Source organism: Cervus canadensis, chromosome X (genome assembly GCF_019320065.1).
Source record: "Cervus canadensis isolate Bull #8, Minnesota chromosome X, ASM1932006v1, whole genome shotgun sequence".
NCBI lineage: Eukaryota > Metazoa > Chordata > Mammalia > Artiodactyla > Cervidae > Cervus > Cervus canadensis.
The window spans coordinates 3892885-3910489 of record NC_057419.1 but is presented as its reverse complement, the minus strand read 5'-3'; the positions used below and the strand labels follow the sequence as shown (position 1 = coordinate 3910489).

Genomic DNA, 17605 nt, shown 5'->3' with positions numbered 1-17605 from the left:
CCCGAACCACGTTAGGAACATATTAAATCCAACAAAGGTAAGAAAAATCATACTAAAATTCCCTTGAGAGCTGAAACTCAGGCAGAAGTGGCATAGATTTAAATAATTGCAGACAGAGACAATAGGATACTTGGAATAAATGTGTTTTGTGTGTTCTCAAAATAAGGAGAGTCATGGAAATCCTAAAATAGACCCCATTTGATCGTACAGATATGAAAAACATAGTGTCACATGAAGCCGATTTTAAGGGTTTCCTGATGGCTCAGATAGTAAAAAAACAAACAAACAAACAAACAAAAAAAAACCAACAACAACAACAAAAAAAACCACCTACAACATGGGAGACCAGGATTCAATCCCTGGGTGGTGAAGGTCCCCTGGAGGTGGGAATTGCAGCCTGCTCCAGTATGCTTGCCTGGAGAATCCCCATGGAGTGAGGAGCCTGGCGGGCTACAGTCCATGGGGTCACAAATTGTTGGACATGGCTGAACAATAAAGCAGTGCACAGTGCAGCACATTGAATGTTTGTGAAAGAAATTAGGTAGGGAGGAAAGTGGGAGAAAGGGAAACAAGGGAAATGAAAGGAAGGAAAGAATATCCTCCATTGCTGGTGAGAATAGAGCAACCAGAGATGTCCCCCAGCAGGACAGCACCACACATGTCATCTGAGCAGTCTCAGCCCGTTTGAAACAACCATCTCCAAATTTGGCCCCACCCCTTCAACCAAACCCATGTGCAGGGTTTACCACTAACAGGCTAATAGTCATCATGTTTTCTCATTCAAATCCTGATTCACCCAGAGGTGAAAAAGACACGTGTGTCCCAGTGTTCATCACAGCACTGTTTACAATAACCAGGGCATGGAAGCAACCTAGATGTCCATCAGCAGAAAAATGAGTAAGAATGCTGGGGTACACAGACACAATAGAATATTGCTCAGGCATTAAGAAGAAAACATGTGAATCCATTCTACTGAGGTGGATGAAACTGGAGCCTATTATACAGAGCGAAGTAAGAAAGAAAGAAAAACACCAATACACTATAGTTAGGCATATATACTGAAGTTAGGAAGATGGAGATGATAACCCTATATGGGAGACAGCAAAAGTGACACAGATTTAGAGTACAGTCTTTTGGACTCTGTGGGAAATGGCGAGGGTGGGATGATCTGAGAGAAGAGCTTTGAAACATGTATATTATCATATGTGAAAGGGATAGCCAGCCCAAGTTTGATGCATAAGACAGGGTGCCCAGGACTGGTTCACTGGGCTGACCCAGAGGGATTGGATTGGGAGGAAGATGTGAGGGGGAATCAGGATGGGAAATACATATACTCCCATGGCTGATTATTGTCAACGTATGGCAAACACCACCACAATATTGTAAACTAAATACCCACCAATTGAAATAAATAAAATAATATAAACAAGAATCCTTTGATAAGAAGGGCCTAAGCAGTATTGACTTTTTGACCTCCAGAAACGGCCTTCTTTTCCTTCCTTTCTTCCCTCCTTCCGCCCCGCTCTTTCTTTCCTTTTCTTTCTGATTATACAGCTGTTAAAGCTTGCTTTCCTTTTATAGTTATGACAAATTCCTGGCTCTATTCCCCGTGTTGTACAATATATCCCTGAGTTCATCTTCCACCTAACTATCTCAGCTTGCGTCCCACTCCCCCACCTCTTTATTGCCCTGCCTTCTTCCCCTCCGCTCTGGTAACCTGTACATGCTTCTCTATATTTGTGCACCTCTGTTATTATCATATTCTCTACTTTGTGGTATGTTTAGACTCTAAGTGATATCATACAGTTTTTGTCAATCAGTGTCGGAGGTATTTTACTCAATATTCTAACTTCCATGTTGATGCAAATGTCAATATTCCATTCTTTTGATGGGGTAGTTCCTTGTATGCCTTTAGAAAAAATGGATGTGCCCCCGCACACACCACACAGCTCCCCAGCTAAGTGTCCATCTCTGCACTCCCACAGAGAAACTCCAAGTCCTCTTCCTCTTCTCCCATGCGAAGTGTGTCTTTGAAGCTCAGTCTGAAACCAGTTCTTCCCCCTACTTTCTGGCAACCTGACCATCTGGGCCCATCTCCAACTCCACAGAAGCCATCTCCCTCTCTCCTCACACACTTACCCCTTCCCTGCCCTCTCTGCCCCCCACTATCAGAGAACTCAGAGACAAACATAATTTCACATTAGATTGATTTCATTTTATATTCGTTATTAGTGTGTGCAGTTGCTATAATATTCAGCATCTGTACTTTTGGCCAGTAATCAGCGGCCAGACCCCCAAGCATTTCTGAGGTGTCTAGCCATGCCCCGAGGTCACTGGCTGTCCACTGTTCCAGCTGGAATGGCAGGGGTCTCCATGGTCTCTGGGACCTCCTCTGGTTCGTTCTGATTAGCTGGAATGCTGGGGGTCTCCATGGTGTCTGGGACCTCCTCTGGATCCTTCTGATTACCTGGAATGGCAGGGGTCTCCATGGTCTCTGGGACCTCCTGTGTTTCCTTCTGATTCAGCTGTTCATTCGCCTTGGAACTATGGCTACAGAGTTTTGAGCATCTGATTTTCTTAAGCTTTTTGTGGTGGGAGTTTTCAGAGAAGTTTTCCTGGGCAGCTTTGTAGGAATGGGATTATTCACCCTCATGGTTACCCTGGCCACCTGGAGAAAACAAGACAGGGAGCAAGAATGGCACTGGTTTAGGGAAGTGTGTGAAGACAGGAGGGAACCTGGCTTCAGGAGAAGGGGTGTCGGCAGAGAAGGGTTATGCACCAGGCAAGGACAGGTGAGGGTGTCTTATGAAGTGTGGTCGATGGGCAAGAGGAGGTTGGCTGGGTTCAGTTCACCTTGACAGTTTTTTTTGGATCTCAGTAGATGGGAGGTCTTCATCTTCTGGCTAACAGGAGGTGGGTGTTCCATAGCTTCTCTGGAGCCTTGTGGCTTCCCAGTCACCTCAGTCATTTGGAGGACTCACAGTGGCCTGCTCAGAGCCCCTGCGCACCCCTATATATACCCGTCCCCATGGAGCCTCACCCTCATGCTTTATGAGCTCAGCAAGTCTGTTCCCCAGCCAATGGTGGCCCTGGGTGAGTTTTGAAATCACAATGCCCCATTCTGACACGTCTAGCGGAGGATGGGGAGAAATTCAGATGATTTGCTCAGAGAAATAAGGTGTTAGTAATGCCCTCAAGAGGCCTCCAAACTCACCTGCCACTCTCACCTCTAAGTCAACTCTGATGGGTCACACAGTAGGCAGAGTGCATCTCCTCCCAACCTTGCTCCATAGCCACACTCCTCGGGCATTCATTCTGTTCTCTCTCAGCTTTCACCATTATCTAGCTTTTCATATCTTGCCTAAATTCTCTACATGAAAACTAGTTTGTGTTTAAGTGTCTGTGGAAGCGAGAATCATTGCTCGTTCGTCCTGCAATGTGCTCTTAATGAACGTTGAAACCCATGGAATTCTGGGCCAGCCGACAGAAACCTTTCCATCCCGCCTCTTTGTCTCAGTGTTCCCGGAGCTCGCCTCCATTTTCTGGTCTCCAGTCGGAAACACTTGTCTTCAGTCTGTGAGAAAGCAGAGAATACACTTGCACTTGCTCCCCACGGACCTGTCTCGTTTCAAGTCTAGGAGTCTGGGTCACCTCACTATGAGTGCTACCCAGGCTTGGGTTTGAACAGGGTGATGGTGAAGGGGCAGAGAAATGCATGTTTCCGGATGAGCTGGGGGATAGCATGCAGGAAATGCCCACCTGTGGCTGATTAGTATTCCCAGTAAGGGGTGGAGCTTGCCCAGATCAGTGTGAGCCTTGTGTGCAAAGGTCTTCTCAACACGTGCCCTCACACATCTCTTTTCTCATCTTGTTTTCTTGCTGGAAGCTCCCTTGTAGCTTACCTCACAGACAAACCAAGGGGGAATTCATTTCCATGAGCAGCTCCCACAAGCTTTCAGCTTCTTGGATGAAACATTGAGTCATTCTGTCCTGTGCATCTAGTTCCCATGGTCTCTCTTTGAGCTGGTTGTCTCTGGAGGAAAGGAGAATGGATTGTTTGCTCCACCTCAGTCCTCGTTTTTCCAATTGACTCGTAGGGTCAACCAGCCTGAGGTGCACCCCTGGGGACAGTTTGTTGGCTAAGTGTGTCTTCCTGGGTTTCCTGTGAAATGTTCACATCCTGTTGTCCATTTGTTGCTTACTCACGCAGGGCCCATCACACTGCTGAACATTTTAAGAGGTAGAAAATGCACGCCATAAACAAACCCAAAAGATGACTTTTAGAATTGTTAGAAAATCTTAAAACCTGATAGAAAAATGGGCAAGAGGCATGAGCCAACACTTTATAAGAAAGATGTATCACTGACCTTTAAATGTATGAAAACATGTTTAAAGACATTCCAACCAATTCACAAGAAGAGCATGGAAGTAGCCCCGAACCACGTTAAGAACTTATTAAATCTAATGAAGGTTAGAAAAATCATACTAAAATTCCCATGAGAACTTAAACTCACGCAGAAGTGGCATAGATTTCAGTAATTGCAGATAGAGACATTAGGACACTTGGCATAAATGTTTTTTGTGTGTTCTAAAATAAGGAGAGTCATGGAAATCCTAAAATAAACCCCATTTAATCGTACAGATATGAAAAACATCCTGTCAGATGAAGCCCATTTTAAGGGTTTCCTGATGGCCCAGATATTAAAAAAACAAAAAAACAAAAACAAACAAACAAACAAACAAAAAAAACAAAAAAACCTACCACCAACATGGGAGACAATCCCTGGGTTTGAGAAGAGACCATTGAGGGGGAAATGGAAGCCTGCTCCAGTATGCTTGCCTGGAGAATCCTCATGGACAGAGGAGCCTGGCAGGCTACAGTCCATGGGGTCACAAAGATTTGGACATAGCTGAACAATGAAGCACAGCACAGTGCAGCACATGGAAGGTTTGTGCAAAAAATTCAGGTAGGGAGGAAAGAGGGAGAAAGGGAAACAAGGGAAATGAAAGGAAGGAAAGAAAATCCTCCGTTGCTGCTGAGAACACAGCAACCAGAGTTGTCCCCCTGCAGGACAACACCACACCTGTCCATCTGAGCACTCTCAGCCGGTTTGAAACAACCATCTCCAACTTTGGTCCGACTTCTTCAACCAAACTCAGGTGCAGGGTTTACCACTAACAGGCTAATAGTCATCATGGTTTCTCCTCATTCAAATCCAGATTCACCCAGAAGTGAAAAAGTCACCTGTGCGCCAATGTTCATCACAGCACTGTTTACAATAACCAGGGCATGGAAGCAATCTAGATGTCCATCAGCAGACAAATGGGTAAGAAAGCTGTGGTACATAGACACAATGGAATATTGCTCAGCCATTAAGAAGAACATATGTGAATCCATTCTAATGAGGTGGATGAAACTGGAGCCTATTATACAGAGCGAAGTAAGTCAGATCGAAAAACACCAATACACTATACTAAGGCATATATATTGTATTTATGAAGATGGAGATGATAACCCTATATGGGAGACAACAAAAGAGACACGGATTTACAGAACAGTATTTTGGACTCTGTCGCAGATGGCGAGGGTGGCATTATCTGAGAGAAAAGCATTGAAACAAGTATATTATCGTATGTGAAAGGGATAGCCAGTCCATGTTCAATGCATAAGACTGGGTGCCCAGGACTGGTTCACAGGGCTGACCCAGAGAGATTGGATTGGGAGCAAGATGTGAGGGGGAAACAGGATGGGGAATATATGTACTCCCACAGCTGGTTCATCTCAAAGTATGGCAAAAACCACCACAATATGATAAAGTAATTACACACCAATTAAAATAAATAAAATAAAATAAAATAGAATCCTTTAATAAAAAGGGACTAATCAGTATTGATTTTTGACCCCCAAAAACGCCCTTCTTTTCCTTCATTTCTTCTCTCCTTCTTCCCCCCTCTTTCTTTCTTTTTCTTTCTGATTATACAACTGTTAAAGCTTGCTTTCCATTTATAGTTATGACAAAGTCCTGGCTCTATTCCCCATGTTGTACAATGCATCCCTGAGCTCATCTTCCACTTAACTATCACTGCGTGCCTTCCACTCCCCCACCTCTGTATTGCCCCACCCTCCTCCCCTGCCTGCTGGTAACCAGTATATGCTTCTCTATATTTGTGCACCTCCATTATTATCATATTCTCTACTTTGTGGTATGTTTACATTCTATAAGTGATATCATACAGTATTTGTCAATCTCTGTCTAAGATATTTTACTCAGTATTCTATGTTCCGTGTTGCTGCAAATGTCAATATTCCTTTCTTTTGATGGTGCAGCTCCTTTGTATGCCTTTTGCACAAATGGCACTACCCCCCACACACGACACAGCTCCCCAGCTAAGTGTCCATCTCTGCACTCGCACAGAGAATCTCCAAGTCCTCTTCCTCTTCTCCCATGGGAAGTGTGTCTTTGAAGCTCAGTCTGAAGCCAGTTCTTTCCCCTACTTTCTGGCAACCTTGACCTTCTGGTCCCATCTCCATTTACACAGAAGCCATCTCCCTCCCTCCTCATAGACTTATCCCTTCCCTGCCCTCTCTGCCCCCCCCGCCCCAATCAGAGAACTCAGAGACAAACAGAATTTCACATCAGCTTGATTTTATTTTGTTTTCGTTATTAGTGTATGCAGTTGTTAAAATATTCGGCATCTGTACTTTTGGTAAGTACTCAGCTGCCAACCCCCAAGAATTTCTGAAGTGTCTAGCCATGCCTCGAAGTCACTGGCTGCCCACTGGTCCACCTGTAATGGCACTGGTCTCCATGGTCTCTGGGACCTTCTCTGGTTCATCCTGATTAACTGGAAATGCAGGGCTCTCCATGGTCTCTGGGACCTGCTCTGATTCATTCTGATTAGTTGGAATAGCAGGGGTCTCCATGGTGTCTGGGACCTCCTCTCGATCCTTCAGACTACCTGGAATGGCAGGGGTCCCCATGGTTTCTGGGACCTCTTATTGTTCCTTCTGATTCAGCTGTTCATTCGCCTTGGAACTCTGGCTACAGAACTTTGGGCATCTGATTTTCTTAAGTTTTTTTGTGGTGGGAATTTTCAGAGAAGTTTTATTGGGCAGTTTTGCGGGATGGGATTATTCACCCTCACGGTTACCCTGGCCACCTGGAGAAAACAAGAGAGGGAGCAAGAATGACACTGGTTTAGGGAAGAGTGTGAAGACAGGAGGGAACGTGGCTTCTGAGAAGGGGTGTGGGCAGAGAAGAGTCATGTGTCAGGCAAGGACAGGGGAGTGTGTCTTCTGAGGTGGGGCCGATGGGAAAGAGTAGGTTGGCTGGGTTCAGTCACCTTGACATTTTCTCTGGACCTCAATAGATAGGAGGTCCTCATCTTCTCCTGGGTAACAGAAGGTGGGTGTCGTATAACAAGTCTGGAGCCTTGTCACTTCCCAGTCACCTCAGTCACTTGGAGGACTCACAGAGGTCTGCTCAAAGGCCCTGAGCACCCCTATATATACCCGTCCCCAAGGAGCCTCACTCTCGTGATTTATGAGGTCAGCAAGTCTCTTACCCAGCCAATGGTGACCCTGGGTGTGCTTTGACATCACAAAGCCCATCCTGACATGTCTAGCGAAGGATGGGGAGCAATTCAGATTAATTGCTGTGAGAAATGAAGCATTAGTAATGCCCTCAAGAGGCCTCCAAACTCACCAGCCACCGTCACCTCTATGTCAACTCTGATGGGTCACACAGCAGGCAGAATGCATATATTCCAAACCTTGCCCCACAGCCACACTCCTTGGGCATTCATTCTGTTCTCTCTCAGTATTCACCATTATCTAGCTTTTCATATTTTGCCTAAACTCCATCCATGACATCTAGGTTTTGTTTAAGTGTGTGGAAGTGAGAATCATTGCTCGTTCGTCCTGCAATGTGGACTTAATGTACCTTGAAGCCCATTGAGTCCTGGGCCAGCCGACAGAAATCTTTCCATCCCGCCTCCTTGTCTCGTGTTCCCAGAGCAGGCCTCCATTTTCTGGTCTCCAGTCGGAAACCAATGTCTTCAGGTTGTGAGAATGCAGTGAATACACTTGCCCTTGCTCCACACGGAGCTGTCTCGTTTCAAGTCTAGGACTCAGGGTCACCTCACTATAAGTACGACCCAGGCTTGGGTTTGAACACGGTGAATGGGAAGGGGCAGAGAAATGTATGTTTCAGGTTGTGCTGGGGGATCGCATGACGGAAATGCCCACTTGCGGCTGATTAGTATTCCCAGCAAGGGTGGAACTTGCCCAGATCTGTGTGAGCCTTGTGTGCAAAGGTCTTCTCAACACGTGCCCTCACAAATATCTTTGCTCATCTTGTTTTCTTGCTGGAAGCTCCCTTGGAGCTTACCTCACAGCCAAAACCAAGGTCAAATTCATTTTTATGAGCAGCTGCCACAAGCTTCCACCTTTTTGGATGAAACACTGAGTCATCCTGTCCTGTGCATCTAGTTCCCATGGTCTCTCATTAAGCTGGTTGGCTTTAGAGGAAAGGGGAATGGATTGTGTGCTCCACCTCAGTCCTCGTTTTTCCAATTGACTTGTAGGGTGAACCAGCCTGAGGTGCACCCCTGGGGAGAGTTTGTTGGCTTAGTGGGTCTGCCTGGGTTTCCTGTGAAGGGTTCACATTCTGTTGTCCATTTGTTGCTTACTCACCCAGGGTCCATCACGCTGCTGAGCATTTTAAGAGGTAGAAAATGCACACCATAAACAAACCCAAAAGATGACTCTTAGAATTGTTAGAAGATCTTAAAACCTGATAGAAAAATGGGCAAGAGGCCCGAGCAAATACTTTATAAGAAAGATGTATCACTGGCCTTTAAATTTATGAAGACATGTTTAAAGACATAAGCAGCCAATTCCCAAGAAGATTATGGAACTAGCCCTGAACCACGTTATGAACATATTAAATCTAACAAAGGTAAGAAAAATCACACTAAAATTCTCTTGAGAACTGAAACTCAGGCAGTAGTGGCATAGATATTAGTAATTGCACAGAGACAAGGGGATACTTGGAATAAATGTGTTTTGTGTGTTCTAAAAATAAGGAGAGTCATAGAAATCCTAAAATAGACCCCATTTGATCTTACAGATATTAAAAAGATAGTGTCCGTTGAAGCCCATTTTAAGGGTTTCCTGATGGCCCAGATAGTAAAAAAAAAAAAAAAAACACCTGAAACATGGGAGACCAGGATTCAATCCCTGGTTTGGGAAGATCCCCTGGAAGGGGAATGACAGCATGCTCCAGTATGATTGCCTGGAGAATCCCCATGGATTGAGGAGCCTGGTGGGCTACAGTCCATGGGGTCACGAAGAGTTGGAAACAGCTGAAAAACGAAGCACGGCAGAGTGCAGCACATTGAAATTTTGTGAAAGAAATTCAGGTACGGAGGAAAGAGGGAGAAAGGGAAACAAGTGAAATGAAATTAAGGAAAGAAAATCGTCCGTTGCTGGTGAGAACAGAGCAACCAGACATGTCCCCCAGCAGAACAGCACCCCACATATCCATCTGAACACTCTCAGCCGGTTTCAAACAACGATCTCCAACTTTGGTCCCACACCTTCAACCAAACTCATGTGCAGGGTTTACCACTAATAGGCTAATAGTCATCATGGTTTCTCCTCATTCAAATCCAGATTCACCCAGAAATTTAAATGACACGTGTGCCCCAATGATCATCACAGCACTGTTTACAATAACCAGGGCATGGACGCAACCTAGATGTCCATCAGCAGACAAATGGGTAAGAAAGCTGTGGTACATAGACACAGTGGAATGTTGCTCACCGTTTAAGAGGAACACATGTGAATTCATTCTAATGAGGTGGATGAAACTGGAGCCTATTATTACAGAGTGAAGTAAGTCAGAAAGAAAAACACCAAGACACTATACTAAGACATATATATTGAATTTAGGAAGAGGGAGATGATAACCCTATATGGGAGACAACAAAAGAGACACGGATTTACAGAAGAGTCTTTTGGAATCTGTGGGAGACGGCGAGGGTTGGACGATCTGAGAGAAAAGCATTGAAACAAGTATACTATCATATGTGAAATGTATAGCCAGTCCATGTTCAATGCTTAAGACTCGGTGCCCACTACTGGTTCACTGGGCTGACCCAGAGGGATTGGATTGGGAGGAAGATGTGAGGGGGAATCAGGATGGGGAATACATGTACTCCCATGGCTGTTTCATGTTAATGTATGGCAAAAAACACCACAATATGATAAAGTAAATACCCACCAATTAAAATAAATAAAATAAAATAAAATAGAACCCTTTGATAAAAAGGGCTTAATCATTATTGACTTTTTGACCTCCAAAAACGCCCTTCTTTTCCTTCCTTTCTTTACTCCTTCCGCCCCCCTCTTTCTTTCCTTTTCTTTCTGATTATACAACTGTTAAAGCTTGCTTTCCATTTATAGTTATGACAAAGTCCTGGCTCTATTCCCCATGTTCTACAATGCATCCCTGAGCTCATCTTCCACCTATCACTGCGAGCCTACCACTACCCCACCTCTATATTGCCCCGCCCTCTTCCCCTCCCTGCTGGCAACCAGTATATGCTTCTCTATATTTATCCACCTCCATTATTATCATATTTTCTAATTTGCAGTATATTTACATTCTAAAAGTGATATCATACAGTATTTGTCAATCACTCTCTGAGTTATTTTATTCAATATTCTACCTTCCATTTTGCTGCAAATGTCAATATTCCATTCTTTTGATGGGGCAGCTCCTTTGTATGCCTTTTGAACAAATGGCACTTCACCCCCCACACAGACACAGATCCCAGGCTAAGTGTCCATCTCTGCATTCGCACAGAGAAACTCCAAGTCCTCTTCCTCTTCTCCCAAGGAAAGTGTGTCTTTGAAGCTCAGTCTGGAACAAGTTCTTCCCCCTATTTTCTGGCAACCTGGGCCTTCTAGTCCCATCTCCAACTCCACAGAAGCCATCTCCCTCCCTCCTCAAACACTTATCCCTTCCCTGCCCTCTCTGCCTCCACTATCAGAGAACTCAGAGACAAACATTATTTCACATCAGCCTGATTTTATTTTATTTTCGTTATTAGTGTATGCAGTTGCTATAAGATTCAGCATCTGTACTTTTGGCCAGTACTCAGCGGCCAGACCCCCAAGCATTTCTGAGGTGTCTAGCCATGCCCGGAAGTCACTGGCTGTCCACTGGTCCAGCTGGAAAGGCAGGTGTCTCCATGGTTTCTGGGACCTCCTCTGGTTCGTTCTGTTTAGCTGGAATGGCAGGGGTTTCCATGGTCCTGGGACCTCCTCTGGTTCATTCTGATTAACTGGAAATGCAGGGGTCTCCATGGTCTCTGGGACCTCCTCTGATTCATTCTGATTAGTTGGAATGGCAAGTGTCTCCATGGTGTCTGGGGCATCCTGTGGTTCCTTCTGATTACCTGGAATGGCAGGGGTCTCCATCATCTCTGGGACCTCCTCTGGTTCCTTCTGATTCAGCTCTTCATTCGCGTTGGAACTCTGGCTAGAGTGCTATGAGCGTCTGATTTTCTTAAGCTTTTTTGTGGTGGGAGTTTTCAGAGAAGTTTTGTTGCGCAGCTTTGCCGGAATGGGATTATTCACCCTCAGGGTTACACTGGCCACCTGGAGAAAACAAGACAGGGAGCAAGAATTGCACTGGTTTAGGGAAGAGTGTGAAGGCAGAACGGAATGTGGCTTCAGGAGAAGGGGTGTAGGCAGAGTTGGGTTATGTGCCAGGCAAGGAAAGGGAGGGTGTCTTCTGGGGTGGGGTCGATGGGCAAGAGGAGTTTCGCTGGGTTCAGTTCATCTTGACATTTTTTCCTGTACCTCAATAGATAGGAGGTCTTCCTCTTCTCCTGGGTAACATGAGGTGAGTGTTCCATAACTACTCTGGAGCCTTGTGGCTTACCAGTCACCTCAGTCATTTGGAGGACTCACAGTGGTCTGCTTAGAGCCCCTGAGCACCCCTATATATACCCGTCCTCATGGAGCCTCACCCTTATGCTTTATGAGGTCAACAAGTTTCTTCCCTAGCCAATGGTGGCCCTGCGTGAGCTTTGACATCACAAAGCCCCATTCTGACATGTCTAGCGGAGGATGGGGAGCAATTCAAATCATTTGCTGGGAGAAATGAAGCATTAGTAATGCCCTTAAGAGGCCTCCAAACTCAGCTGCCACCATCACCTCTATGTCAACTCTGATGGGTCACACAGCAGGCAGAGTGCATCTCCTCCAAACCTTGCCCCACAACCACACTCCTCGGGCATTCATTCTGTTCTCTCTCAGCTTTCACCATTATCTAGCTTTTCATATCTTGCCTAAACTCCCTCCATGACAACTAGTTTGTGTTTAAGTGTCTGTGGAAGTGAGAATCATTGCTCGTTTGTCCTGCAATGTGGTCTTAATCCACCTTGAAGCCCATGGAATTCTGGGCCAGCCGACAGAAACCTTTCCATCCCGCCTCCTTGACTCAGTTTTCCCGGAGCTCGCCTCCATTTTCTGGTCTCCAGTCTGAAACCTTTTTCTTCAGGCTGTGAGAAAACAGTGAATACACTTGCCCTTGCTACACACGGAGCTGTCTCTTTTCAAGTCTAGGACTCAGTGTCACCTCACTAGGAGTACTACCCAGACTTGGGTTTCAACCGGGTGATGGGGAAGGGGCAGAGAAATGTATGTTTCAGGTTGAGCTGGGGATCCGATGTAGGAAATGCCCACCTGTGGCTGATTAGTATTCCCAGTAAGGGGTGGAGCTTGCCTAGATCAGTGTGAGACTTGTGTGCAAAGGTCTTCTCAACACGTGCCCTCACAAATCTCTTTTCTCATCTTGTTTTCCTGCTGGAAGCTCCCTTGGAGCTTACCTCACAGCCAAACGAAGGGGGGATTCATTTCCATGAGCAGCTCCCACAGGCTTCCAGCTTCTTGGATGAAACATTGAGTCATTCTGTCCTGTGCATCTAGTTCCCATGGTCTCTCTTTGAGCTGGTTGTCTCTGGAAGAAAGGAGAATGGATTGTTTGCTCCACCTCAGTCCTCGTTTTTCCAATTGACTCGTAGGGTCAACCAGACTGAGGTGCACCCCTGGGGACAGTTTGTTGGCTAAGTGGGTCTTCCTGGGTTTCCTGTGAAGTGTTCACATCCTGTTGTCCATTTGTTGCTTACTCACTCAGGGTCCATCACACTGCTGAACATTTTAAGAGGTAGAAAAAGCACACCATAAACAAACCCAAAAGATGACTTTTAGAATTGTTAGAAAATCTTAAAACCTGATAGAAAAATGGGCAAGAGGCATGAGCCAACACTTAATAAGAAGGATGTATCACTGGCCTTTAAATTTATGAAGACATGTTTAAAGACATTACAGCCAATTCACAAGAAGAGCATGGAAGTAGCCCCAAACCACGTTAAGAACTTATTAAATCTAATGAAGGTTAGAAAAATCATACTAAAATTCCCTTGAGAACTGAAACTCAGGGAGTAGTGGCATCGATATTAGTAATTGCAGACAGAGACATTAGGATGCTTGGAATAAATGTGTTTTGTGTGTTCTAAAAATAAGGAGAGTAATTGAAATCAGAAAATAGACCCCATTGATCTTACAGACAGAAAAACATAGTGTCAGATGAAGCCCATTTTAAGGGTTTCCTGATGGCCCAGAGAGTAAAAAAAAAAAAAAAAAAAAAAAAAAAAAACCACCAGCAACATGGGAGACCAGGATTCAATCCCTGAGTTGGGAAGATCCACTGAAGGGGGGAATGGCAGCCTGCTCCACTATGCTTCCCTGGAGAATCCTCATGGGCAGAGGAGCCTGGAAGGCTACAGTCCATGGGGTCCCAAACAGTTGGACACGGCTGAAAAACGAAGCACGGCAGAGCTCAGCACATTGAGTGTTTGTGAAATAAATTCAGGTAGGGAGGAAACAGGGAGAAAGGGAAACAAGGGAAATGAAAGGAAGGAAAGAAAATCCTCCGTTGCTGGTGAGAACAGAGCAACCAGAGATGTCCCCCAGCAGGACAGCACCCCGCATATCCATCTGAGCACTCTCAGCCGGTTTGAAACAACCATCTCCAGGTTTGGTCGCACTCCTTCAACCAAACTCAGGTGCAGGGTTTACCACTAACAGGCTAATAGTCATCATGTATTCTCCTCATTCAAATCCTGATTCATGCAGATGTGAAAAAGACATGTGTGCCCCAATGTTCATCACAGCACTGTTTACAATAACCAGGACATGGAAGCAACCTAGATGTCCATCAGCAGACAAATGGGTAAGAAAGCTGTGGTACATAGACACAATGGAATATTGCTCAGCCATTAAGAAGAACACATGTGAATCCATTCTAATGAGGTGGATGAAACTGGAGCCTATTATACAGAGCGAATTAATTCAGAAATAAAAACACCAATACACTACACTAAGGCATATATATATATTGTATTTAGGAAGTGGGAGATGATAACCCTATATGGGAGACAACAAATGAGACACGGATTTACAGAACAGTCTTTTGGTCTCCGTGGGAGATGGCGAGGGTGGCATTATCTGAGAGAAAAGCACTGAAACATGTATATTATCATATATGAACGGGATAGCCAGTCCATGTTCGGTGCATAAGACTGGGTGCCCAGGACTGGTTCACTGGGCTGACCCAGTGGGATTGGATTGGGAGGAAGATGTGAGGGGGAATCAGGACGAGGAATACATGAACTCCCATGGCTGATTCATGTCAATGAATGGCAAAAGCCACCACAATATTTTAAAGTAAATACACACCGATTGAAATAAATAAAATAAAATAAAATAAAATAAAATAAAATAGAATCCTTTGATAAAAAGGGACTAATCAGTATTGATTTTTGACCCCCCAAAACGCCCTTCTTTTCCTTCATTTCTTCCCTCCTTCCTCCCCCCCCCCCATTTCTTTCCTTTTCTTTCTGATTACACAACTGTTAAAGCTTGCTTTCCATTTATAGTTATGACAAAGTATTGGCTCTATTCCCCATGTTGTACAATGCATCCCTGAGCTCATCTTCCACCTAATTATCACTACGTGCCTCCCAATCCCCCACCTCTGTATTGCCCCGCCCTCTTTCCCTCCCTGCTGGTAACCAGTAGATGCTTCTCTATAATTGTGCACCTCCATTATTATCCTATTCTCTACTTTGAGGTATGTTTACATTCTATTCGTGATATCATACAGTATTTGTCAATCTCTGTCTGTGATATTTTACTCAATATTCTACCTTCCATGTTGCTACAAATGTTAATATTCCATTCTTTTGATGGGGCAGCTCCTTTCTATGCCTTTTGAACAAGGGAGGGGGGGGCACTAGCCCCCTACCACACAGCTCCCCAGCTATGTTTCCATCTCTCCACTCGCACAGAGAAACTCCAAGTCCTCTTCCTCTTCTCCCATGTGAAGTGTGTCTTTGAAGCTCAGTCTGGAACCAATTCTTCCCCCTACGTGTTGGCAACCTGGGCCTTCTGGTCCCATCTCCAGCTCCACAGAAGCCATCTCCCTCCCTCCTTACACACTTATCCCTCCCCTTCCCTATCTGCCCCCACTATCAGAGAACTCAGAGACAAACATAATTTCACATCAGCTTGATTTTATTTTATTTTCCATATTAGTGTATGCAGTTGCTATAAGATTCAGCATCTGTACTTTTGGTCAGTACTCAGCGGCCAGATCCCCAAGCATTTCTGAGATGCCTAGCCATGCGGTGAAGTCAATGGCTTTCCACAAGTCCAGCTGCAATGGCAGGTGTCTCCATGGTCTCTAGGACATCCTCTGGTTCGTTCTGATTAGCTGGACTGGCAGGGGTCGCCATGGTCACTGGGACCTCCTCTCTTTCATTCTGATTAGCGAGAAATGCACGGGTCTCCATGGTCTCTTGGAACTCCTCTGATTCATTGTGAATAGCTGCAATGGTAGGGATATTCAAGGTCTCTGGGACCTCCTCTGATTCATTTGAATTGCTGGAAATGCAGGCGTCTCCATGGTCTGGGACCTCCTCTGATTCAATCTGATTAGTTGGAATGGCAGAGGTCTCCATGGTGTCTGGAACCTCCTCTGGTTCCTTCTGATTACCTGGAAGAGCAGGGTCCTCCATGCTCTCTGGGACCTCCTCTTCTTGCTTCGGATTCAGCTGTTCATTCGCACTGGAACTTTGGCTACAGAGCTTTGAGCATCTGATTTTCTTAAGCTTTTTTGTGGTGGGAGTTTTCAGAGAAGTCTTCTTGGGCAGCTTTGCCGGGATGGGATTATTCAACTCACGGTTACCCTGGCCACCTGGAGAAAACAAGACAGGGAGAAAGAATGGCACGGGTATAGGGAAGAGTGTGAAGACAAGTGGGAACAATGGCTTCAGGAGAAGGCATATGGGCAGAGAAGGGTTATGTGCCAGGCAAGGACAGGGGAGGGTGTTTTCTGGGGTGGGGTCAATGGGCAAGAGGAGTAGGGCTGGGTTCAGTTCACCTTGACATTTTTTTTCTGGCCCTCAATGGATAGGAGTTCTTCATCTTCTCCTGGGTAACAGGAGATGGGTGTTCCATAACTACTCTGGAGCCTTGTGGCTTCCCAGTCACCTCAGTCATTTGGAGGACTCAAAGTGGTCTGCTCAGAACCCCTGAGAACCCCTATATATACCCGTTCCCATGGAGCCTAACCCTCATGCTTTATGAGGTCAGCAAGTCTCTTGCTCAGCCATTGATGGCCCTGGGTGAGCTTTGACATCAGAAAACCCCATGCTGACATGTCTAGCAGAGGATGGGGAGCATACCAGATGATATGCTGGGAGAAATCAGGCATTAGTAATGCCCTAAAGAGGCCTCCAACCTCACCTGCCACGCTCACCTCTGTGTCAACTCTGATGGGTCACACAGCAGGCAGAGTGCATCGCCTCCCAACCTTGCCCCACAGCCACACTCCTCGGGCATTCATTCTGTTCTCTCTCAGCTTTCACCATTATCTAGCTTTTCATATATTGCCTAAACTCCCTCCATGACAACTAGTTTGTGTTTAAGTGTCTGTGGAAGCGAGAATCATTGCTCGTTCTTCCTGCAATGTGGTCTTAATGAACTTTGCAGCCCATTGAATTCTGGGCCAGCCGACAGAAACCTTTCCATCCCGCCTCCTTGTCTCAGTGTTCCCAAAGCTCACCTCCATCTTCTGGTCTCCAGTCGGAAACCCTTGTCTTCAGGCTGTGAAAAAACAGTGAATACACGTGCCCTTGCTCCACACGGAGCTGTCTCGTTTCAAGTCTAGGACTCAGGGTCACCTCACTATGAGTATTACCCAGGCATGGGTTTGAACAGGGTGATGGTGAACGGGCAGAGGAATGCATATTTCAGGTTTTGCTGGGAGATCCCATGCAGGAAATGCCCCGCTGCGGCTGATTAGTATTCCCAGCAAGGGGTGGAGCTTGCCCAGAGCTGTGTGCGCCTTGTGTGCAAAGGGCTTCTCAATACGTTCCCTTACAAATCCCTTTGCTCATCTTGTTTTCTTGCTGTAAGCTCTCTTGGAGCTTACCTCACAGCCAAAACCAAGGTGGAATTCATTTC

At 45.6% G+C, this 17605-nt stretch overlaps 1 pseudogene; it reads right to left on the bottom strand.

Moving 5' to 3' along the window:
- The window catches only part of LOC122434705, a 275692-nt pseudogene that overhangs the window by 199083 nt on the left and 59004 nt on the right, over positions 1-17605 (bottom strand).